This window comes from Dasypus novemcinctus, chromosome 31 (genome assembly GCF_030445035.2).
Source record: "Dasypus novemcinctus isolate mDasNov1 chromosome 31, mDasNov1.1.hap2, whole genome shotgun sequence".
Lineage (NCBI taxonomy): Eukaryota > Metazoa > Chordata > Mammalia > Cingulata > Dasypodidae > Dasypus > Dasypus novemcinctus.
In genome coordinates this window covers 37,723,194-37,731,187 of record NC_080703.1, presented here as the reverse complement: position 1 = coordinate 37,731,187, position 7,994 = coordinate 37,723,194, and the positions used below count along the sequence as shown (strand labels likewise).

At 41.7% G+C, this 7,994-nt stretch overlaps 1 pseudogene; it reads right to left on the bottom strand.

The window, feature by feature from the left end:
- Positions 1-2,627: 2,627 nt before the first annotated feature.
- Positions 2,628-3,103, bottom strand: LOC101425656 (small ribosomal subunit protein uS17-like; annotated as a pseudogene).
- Positions 3,104-7,994: the final 4,891 nt, after the last annotated feature.

The following is a 7,994-nucleotide window of genomic DNA, read 5'->3' as shown; positions in this document are numbered from 1 at the left end:
CATAATGGACATTCAATGAAACCTTGTTGAATGAATGAATGTAGGGTGTGAATGTGCAGTACTCAGGCTTCAGCCCAGATTCTCCAGATGTTAATTTAGTGGCAGTGCCACCCATTTCAAATAGTTTTGTAGTAGTTATTTTATTCATGCCACAAATATTTATTAAGGGCCTACTGTGTACCAGCACATTTCTGATTCGTTGCATACATAAATGAATAAAACAGGCAGTGATGCCCACCCTCATGTAGATTATAGTCTAATAAGCAGTAGAAAGGGTGATAACATAAAAATAAATGAATTGCATAATTTCTAAAAAGTGATAAATTCTACGGATGGGTTAAAATTTTAATTAGGGTAGTTAGACTAGGGGTCATTGTGAAGGGCATCATTGAACAAATACTTGGAGGAGGTGAGGGAGTCAACCAAGTGAATATCTGGAAGAAGAGTGTCCCAGGCAGAGGAATTCCCAAAGCTGGAGTATCTCGGGCATATACTTGAAAAACCGAGGAGTCAGTGTGCCTCAGCAGAGTAAGGGGAAATTATTAGGAATATTAAGCATTGTGGTCAAGAGTTAATGAAGTGGGGCTCAGATCATATAGAGCTTTGGAAGACATGAAAGGACTTTGATTTTATTCCCTTTGATACTGTAGACTTTTATCAGTCAAAGTGATCTTTTTTAAAACCAATGTTGTTGATGTGGGAGGATTGGGGTGAGGGGGGTGGAGGGTATATGAGGACCTCATATTTTTTGAATGTAACATTAAAAAAAAAGAAGAAAAGCAATGAATAAAGACTATCACATGTAGATGACTTTATAAAACAACAACAACGACAAAAAACCAATGTTGAAATAGATATGGATGATGCAAGTAGAATAAGGCAGACTTATCTAATGTAGTGTTCGAGACAGGGATGATGTTGCTAAGACAAAAGTGAGAAGTGGTTGTATTTTGAATATACTTGGAAAATAAGGCCAACAGGACTGATTAGATATGGGGTGAAAGAACAAAAGAGGAGTGAGAGATGAAGCCAGACTTTCAGGCTTGAGCACCTAAAAGATACTACATTTTTAGCTGGATTCTTTTATGTGAAGGAGAGCTTTTTTTTTTTTTTTTTAAAATCAACTGGGGATGAACTGCTCTTTCTACTAAAAGCTTAATTCTTTCCCTTTAATTACCAAGTATCCAAATAAGAAGTTGGTTTAATAATTACTTCTAATTATGGAAACTTTTTGTTTTTCTTAAGAGAGGGTTTTTGTTGCTGTTTGAAAGGAGAAGTAACTGTATGTTTGTTAGCTGAAGGGAATGATCCAGCAGGGAAGGAGTCATTGGTGGTATAGGAAATAAAGGGGAGAACTACTGGATTGAGTCCTTACAGGCGAAAGGTGATGGATTTCAATACACACAGGGAGATTGTACAGAAAATTCATTTATAAACAGAAATGCAGAATAAGGGGAAAGATGCTGGTAGGTGGTTAGATGTGTTTGGGAGAATCTGTGGAAGTTTATTCTGATTGCTTGAATTTTTTGAGTGAAGTAGGAGCAAGGCCAAGAATGGGCTGCACAAAATAGAGACAAAGATGGGGCGAGATATTGGTAATGGTAAGTCCTAGGCAGGAACAGTGGAGCAGTGGAGGGCATAACCTTTGATGAAGAGGCAGCCAAGGCACTTGGAGGTCAAAGTGTTGGAAGGAGTATTGATTTGTACATTGGCACTGGTAAGAAATGAGACAATAGTACTGGGCAGAGGGAGAGTGAACCAGGAGAAGGAAGTGTTACAAAAGGATATGGAGTCACCTGTGGACAGTAGATGACAACATTGAGGCGTACTGTGTGATTTCCTGTGATATAAAATTCAAAGCTAAGGATTTAAAGGGTGAAATGAGAATGAGGGGTCCAGAAATGGCAATGAGAAGCAGAGACACTGCCTCACTTCTAGGACCAGCGAAGTGGGCTGTAGGAAAGCTATTTCCTCAGGAGGGAGCCAAGTGTCTAAAATAATTTCATTAGCAATTTAATTATGATGTGCCTTAGTGTGGGTTTCCTCACGTTGCTTGTTCTTGGGATTTTTTGAGCTTTGTGCATTTGTGAATTAGACCAAATAGTTTTTCAGTTTTTATTCCCTTCTGCTCCTTCAGGATTTCCAATTAGAAGTATCTTAGGCCTCTTGAAGTTTTCTCATGGCTCACCGATGCTCTGTTCTTTTTAGTTTTTTTTTTTTTTTTCTTTTTCCCGGTCTTTTGTTCTGTCTGTGTTTCAGTGTTGGATGGTTTCTGTTTCTACTAAGTCTACTAATCTGTTCTCATTGATGTGTAATATGCCATTAATCCCATCCAGTTTATCTTTCTTTTCACGTAATTTTCATCTCTAGAGTTTGGTTTGTGTCATTTTTATATTTTCCATATCTCTTCTACCACATGGTCTAGTTTCTTGAACTTGTGAAATACAGTTATAATAACTCTTTTAGTATCATTGCATATTCTACCATCTGTGTCACACCTGGGCTAATTTTTGTTGTCTTTTTTTGTCATCACATGTCATATTTTCCTCATTTTCCCAACCTGATAATTTTTTTTTTTTATACTGAGCTGGAAGGTAGGGAGGGGGGGAGTGGACAGGTGTCCAGTCTCAGAACTTCTGGAACTGCTTCTTGGTGCCAGCAGCTTTGGTGACCTTGAGCGCATTGAAGTGTACAGTCTTGCTCAGGGGCTGGCACTCGCCCACCATGATGATGTCACAGATCTGGACATCCCTGAAGCAGGGGCACAGGTGCACAGAAATGTTCTTGTGGCACTTCTCAAAGCGGTTGTTCTTGTGGATGTAGTGGAGGTAGACCCTGTGGATGATGATGGTCCTCTGCATCTTCATCTTGGTGACCACGCCAGACAGGATGCGCACTTGGGTGGAGACATTACCAGTGAACGGACATTTCTTGTTGATGGAGGTGCCCTCAGTGGCCTCCCTGAATGTCTTGAAGCCAGACCAATATTCTTGTAGTAATATGGGAGCTTCTCCTTGCCAGTTTCTCCAAGTAGGGCCCTCTTCTTGTTTTGGAAGATTGTTGGCTGCTTTTGGTAGGCACATGCCATCTAAATGTCTGCCATCTTCCCCGCCACTTGAAAAAAAATGACCCAACCTGGTAATTTTTTATTGTATATTAGATACTGTGAATTTTACCTCCTTGGGTGCTGGGTGTTTTTTCTAGTCACGTAAGTGTTAAGTTTTGTTCTGAGATACGGCTACTTGAAAACAGCTTGTAATTTTACCAGGTCTTGCTTTTAATGTTTATTAGTTGGAACCAGAACAGTGTTTAGCCTGTGGTTAATTTCCCCCACTACTAAGGCAAGATCCTTTGGGGTACTCTACCTGGTCGATGCCCAGTGAATTTTAAAGTTTTCCAGTCTGGCTGGAGGGACCAGGCACTAGCTCTGGCTCTGAGTGATTCTAGGTACTGTTACTTCTAATCTGCAGGTGATTCTTTCCCTAGCCCTAGGTAGTTTCCTCACACGCGTACACTGATTAGTACTCAGCTAAAGCCTGGAGGGGGAACCCTCTGTGGTCCTCCCTCGTTCTCTCTCTGTGTAGTGTTTTCCTTGCTTGTTCTCACCAGGTCCACAGCTTTGTCTCCTCAACTGAGGCAAGCTCTAGCACTCTGCCTAGCCTCTCCCTGCTGTATAGCCTGGAAACCCACTCCAAGCTAAAGGGTGGAAGGGGCAATTATGGAACTTGCTTTACTTGTTTTCCATCTCTCTAGGATCACTGTACTTTGTTGCTGATGATCACTCTCCTGAAAACTGTGTTTCATGTATTTTATCTGTTTTTTTTTTTTTTGCTGTTTCAGGCAGATGGATAAATTCTATTGTGCTGAAAATAAAACAGACTTTAAAAGAAAGGGGTGCAGAGAAAATTTGTGGAGCTATAGTTGCATTAATGCAGGAGTAGCACCAAAAGAGGTTCTACTTGAAGGGGTGAGCTGGGGGAGCACCTTATATGGCTGCTTGAGACAGAGGAGAGGTGTGGGGGAATGGGGAGGGGTGAGGAGACATGACTTAGGGTTAGTGCCTGTGTCCCGTGAGCTGCATGGGCTACGGGGTCTATGGGGTTGTTTGGGCAGGGAGTGCTTGAGGGCCAGTTTATAATCAGCAAGCAGGATGTGGATGGAGGATTGTAGCCATCTGAGGAAGGTCGGCAGGCCTTGCAGGTGTCAGCTTGAACTCTCTGTTACAGTTCTTCCTCTCAGGCTAGGGCAGGCGGTTTTATCACTACTGCAAAGGATTGTTGGTATGCCAGCTTGCTTCAGTGAACCTCTGTTTCTTCTTTATAACTCCCTGGAAAAGATGGACGCTCAAGCAAATCGAGAGGGTTAGTAAACTCATTTACCATTCCAATCTCACAATTCCATCCTTGACCTCTTGGCCAGAGTAGAAGTCAAAGTATAATGACTTTGTTATGGTTCAACTCTTCATTTGCTGAAATGGTATACTAAAATTGTACGGATCAGCTAATTTGATTACCTGACAGAAAGCAGGGTCGTGGGGGCAGGGGACTTGGTAAGAGTAATTCTGGAAAGAAGTGGGGCTAAGGAAGAGGTGGAGGTAGGTTAGGCCAGCCTGAGAGGACTGGAGATTGGGAGAGGGCTGGTAGTCCCAGTCCACTCTGCATGGACCAGCCTGGGGAAAAGCTTAGACTTTTAGATCTTAAACCACTTAAAAATATGAAATTATCAGCATAACAAATAGAGTTGTTCATCTTAGGATGCTCACGTACCTTTTATTTGCCCAGCACAAATCTAGACAAGGATGAACAGCCTGTTTGTTTTGCTTTTGGTGATGGCTACAGTGGGTGTGGTGATGAGAAAGCACTGCATTTGTAATCAATACAATACTTTTATCATCTCTATCCATTTGAAAGAAGCAATTTCATAATTTGGAATAAATGATGGCTTTAAGGGGGTGAGGAAGAAGAGGTTGGATTTTCAGAGGTAGAAACCCAAATCTCAATAGAGAAATAATTACTGGAAAAAAGTTCTACTGACAAAGGAAACTGTCCCAAAGTTCTATAAAGTGTTGCTATAATAGTTCATTGTTTCTGTTGGGATAAAGGACAGTAACCCCTTCCCCCAACCCCCATCTCCAATTACTACCAAGCAGTGAGATTAGGAGAAAGATCAGAACGATTATACAAACAAGGAAGATACATTATCTTCAGTGCTACATGAAAGTATTTGAGGCTTGTACACACATATAACCAGAAGGTTACCCCACATAGGGTAGGATTTTCTTGATTTTTCTCTACCTACATTCTGTTAAGAGTAGAATGCCCTACTCAGATGTTATATATCCTCAGTGAGACTTGGGAACTGGTATCTTCTTTCTGGACATGATGAGCTATTCAATTTACTGTATCAGTGGAGGACTAGGAAAGAAGGTACCAGAAACCAGGAGACTGGATTGAATATGCCCACACATAATCTTATTGGTGCCCTGAAATGTAAGTTAAAAGGAAGAAGTGGGAAGTAGGATTGATTTTCCATTTCATGGTTCCATTCTCCGTGGGTAGAAAGTACTTGGACTGCACAGGCTGGCGCACAGCAAGTGGGATGAACTGGTGGGTGTCTTCGAGTGGTTCTAACTCCCCTTCAGCAACGCAGGTCACATTAAAATAGCTCTGGATGTAGCTGGACAAGTCCTTCAAGCCCACTGACTTGGTCACCCGTGGTCCCCTTATGGGCACCATTCTGAAAAAGACATCTGGGGGGGTGGATTTTTCCAATGCAAAGCTGGCCATATCTGTGCAGGTGATGTCCTCCAGCACATGTGTGCAGGGCTTTTTACTCCAGATGGGCCCAGGGAGGGTCACATCTCTATTCACATATGGCCTATGAGGCAGCGTTCCATGGAACAGAGGCTGGTTTGTATCAAAATCATGTACAATGTGACTTTCAGGCCTGGCATTGACATTATTCATTCTAACATCCTGTACTCCTCATCAGTAGTAGGCATAGGGTTACGAGCTGGCCTGATGGATATTTGGTATTGCTGTGATATCTGATGGGCAATCCTAGTCCTTACGGTGTATCTATGTTGGCATCAACCCCTCTGCCAAGGTCTCTATGTCTGATAGATCATAAAGGCACAATTTGCAGGGACTCAAGTCAGGCATGAAATCCTGAAATATGCTGGAGTAAGCAACATGATGAATGTTTCTTTTTTTTTAAGTGTCCAAAGAAATGTACAAATGAAACCCATGTACAAATGAAAATTCTTGACTCTACTAGAATATTTCTAATCTTTGTAATAAATGCTCTGGGAAGTGCTATAAGAAGTGGGGATTCAGTCCTGGGTAGACCTCAAATGCCTAAAGAGTCTGAAAAATTGACTAGGGTGTTCATTTGGTAGCAGATCAAGCACATGCATGCACACTTTATTGCTTTTCAGTCAGATACTCATTCAGCAACTATTTATCGAGCTTCTATTTTTGTACTGTGCCACATACTTGGGAGTGAAGACGAGTAAGACATTCCCGGTCTTTAAAGGTTTTTATCTAGTAGGATGTAATTGCAGTGGTAATTTTCACTTGCTGTATAGATTTTAAAATTACCTTGGCTGCACGGATCGGATCACGGAAAAGCAGAGCGTGTGAATTGTGAAGTGAGTTTTATTCTCTCCCTTTGGAGAACCAATACTGTGTAGGTAGATCTGAGAAAAGTAAAGGTTGGGAGGCATCTGTGTTATTAAGAAATCGAGTTCTGAGCTACTTTATGCCTTAGGGACACAAGTATTTTGCTTTCCTGGAGTGGGAACAGATCTGCCTTCCACTCTCCTGATTTTTTTTTTTTTTCCAGGCAGTTCAGAACATTTTTAGGTTCTGACTAACACCAAGGTGATGCCTTCACGTTCCTCATGTCATCTGATAGTCACACTGTCCCCCAAGGGAAGTTAGCCAGGTTGTGGGTTTTTTTTTTCTTTTCAGGTAGTGGTTTTATTTCCAAGCTACAGACTTAAGTTCATACACGTTAAGTCCCTTGTCCAAGGTCACACAGTGATGAACTCCTGGAACAAGGACTCAGATTTAGGTCTTCTGAGCCTAAAGCCAACTAGCCTTATTTCAGCTGAAATTGAAGTTTTCTGAGGAAGACGGCTTTCCAATGTTGCCCCTACCAATTTTAGGAGCGGCAAAGAGTGTTGTTCCCACAACCCCCTGCCACCTTCTTTCTCCTCTATAGCAGGCTGCGGATAAGCAGGACGGGCAACGAGAAATGGAGATGACGTGTCCTGTAGTCTCTCTTTCTCTTCTTGAAATTTTGGTTTTGAAGGGGGGAAATACTTCCCAAGCTGTGGTCACCAGAGAAGTTTTTTTAAAAATTCCTTTATCTCACAACAAAGAGATAAATGTCACATTCCCCTTTTACAACTGAGGAAACTGAGTCTTGGAAGGTTGAAATAACGTGCTCCTGGTTCCACAGTGCTCCTGTTCAAGTCACGCTGGCCTTCAAGTGACATACTAGACCCTTAAGCAGGGAAGCTGGAGGAAAAAGGGTAGCTAGGTTAGCAGGGGAAGTGAGAAGAGCCAGGTGAATTAGTAGAGATATCAGAGGGGGAGGGAGAGAAATTGTCAGCGCTTTGCTATCTGTGGATATTTTACTCACTTCTGGCTTCTCCCCCTGGCAGCATCATCTTCTCTCTGTGTCCTTCCTTCACCTTAGAAGTTACATAATTCTGTGCTCTTTATGTGGATACAATTATAGGAAACGTCTTAAAAATACCATTTGCTAGAGAAGAAATTATTTTAAGCCATGTATTTATATAACATACATTACCTTAGTGATTAAGTCCTAAAATTAAAATTCCAAGGAAGATTATTAATTCACAGTGATAGGAGGGTTGATCGCATGGCTGACATCACTTCTAATGTCTTGGATCCACATCCTACCCTTTGAATAAGGAGCTCAAATGGTTCGAGCAGCTGACAGGCTCCTTTTGCTTCCTGGCTTTT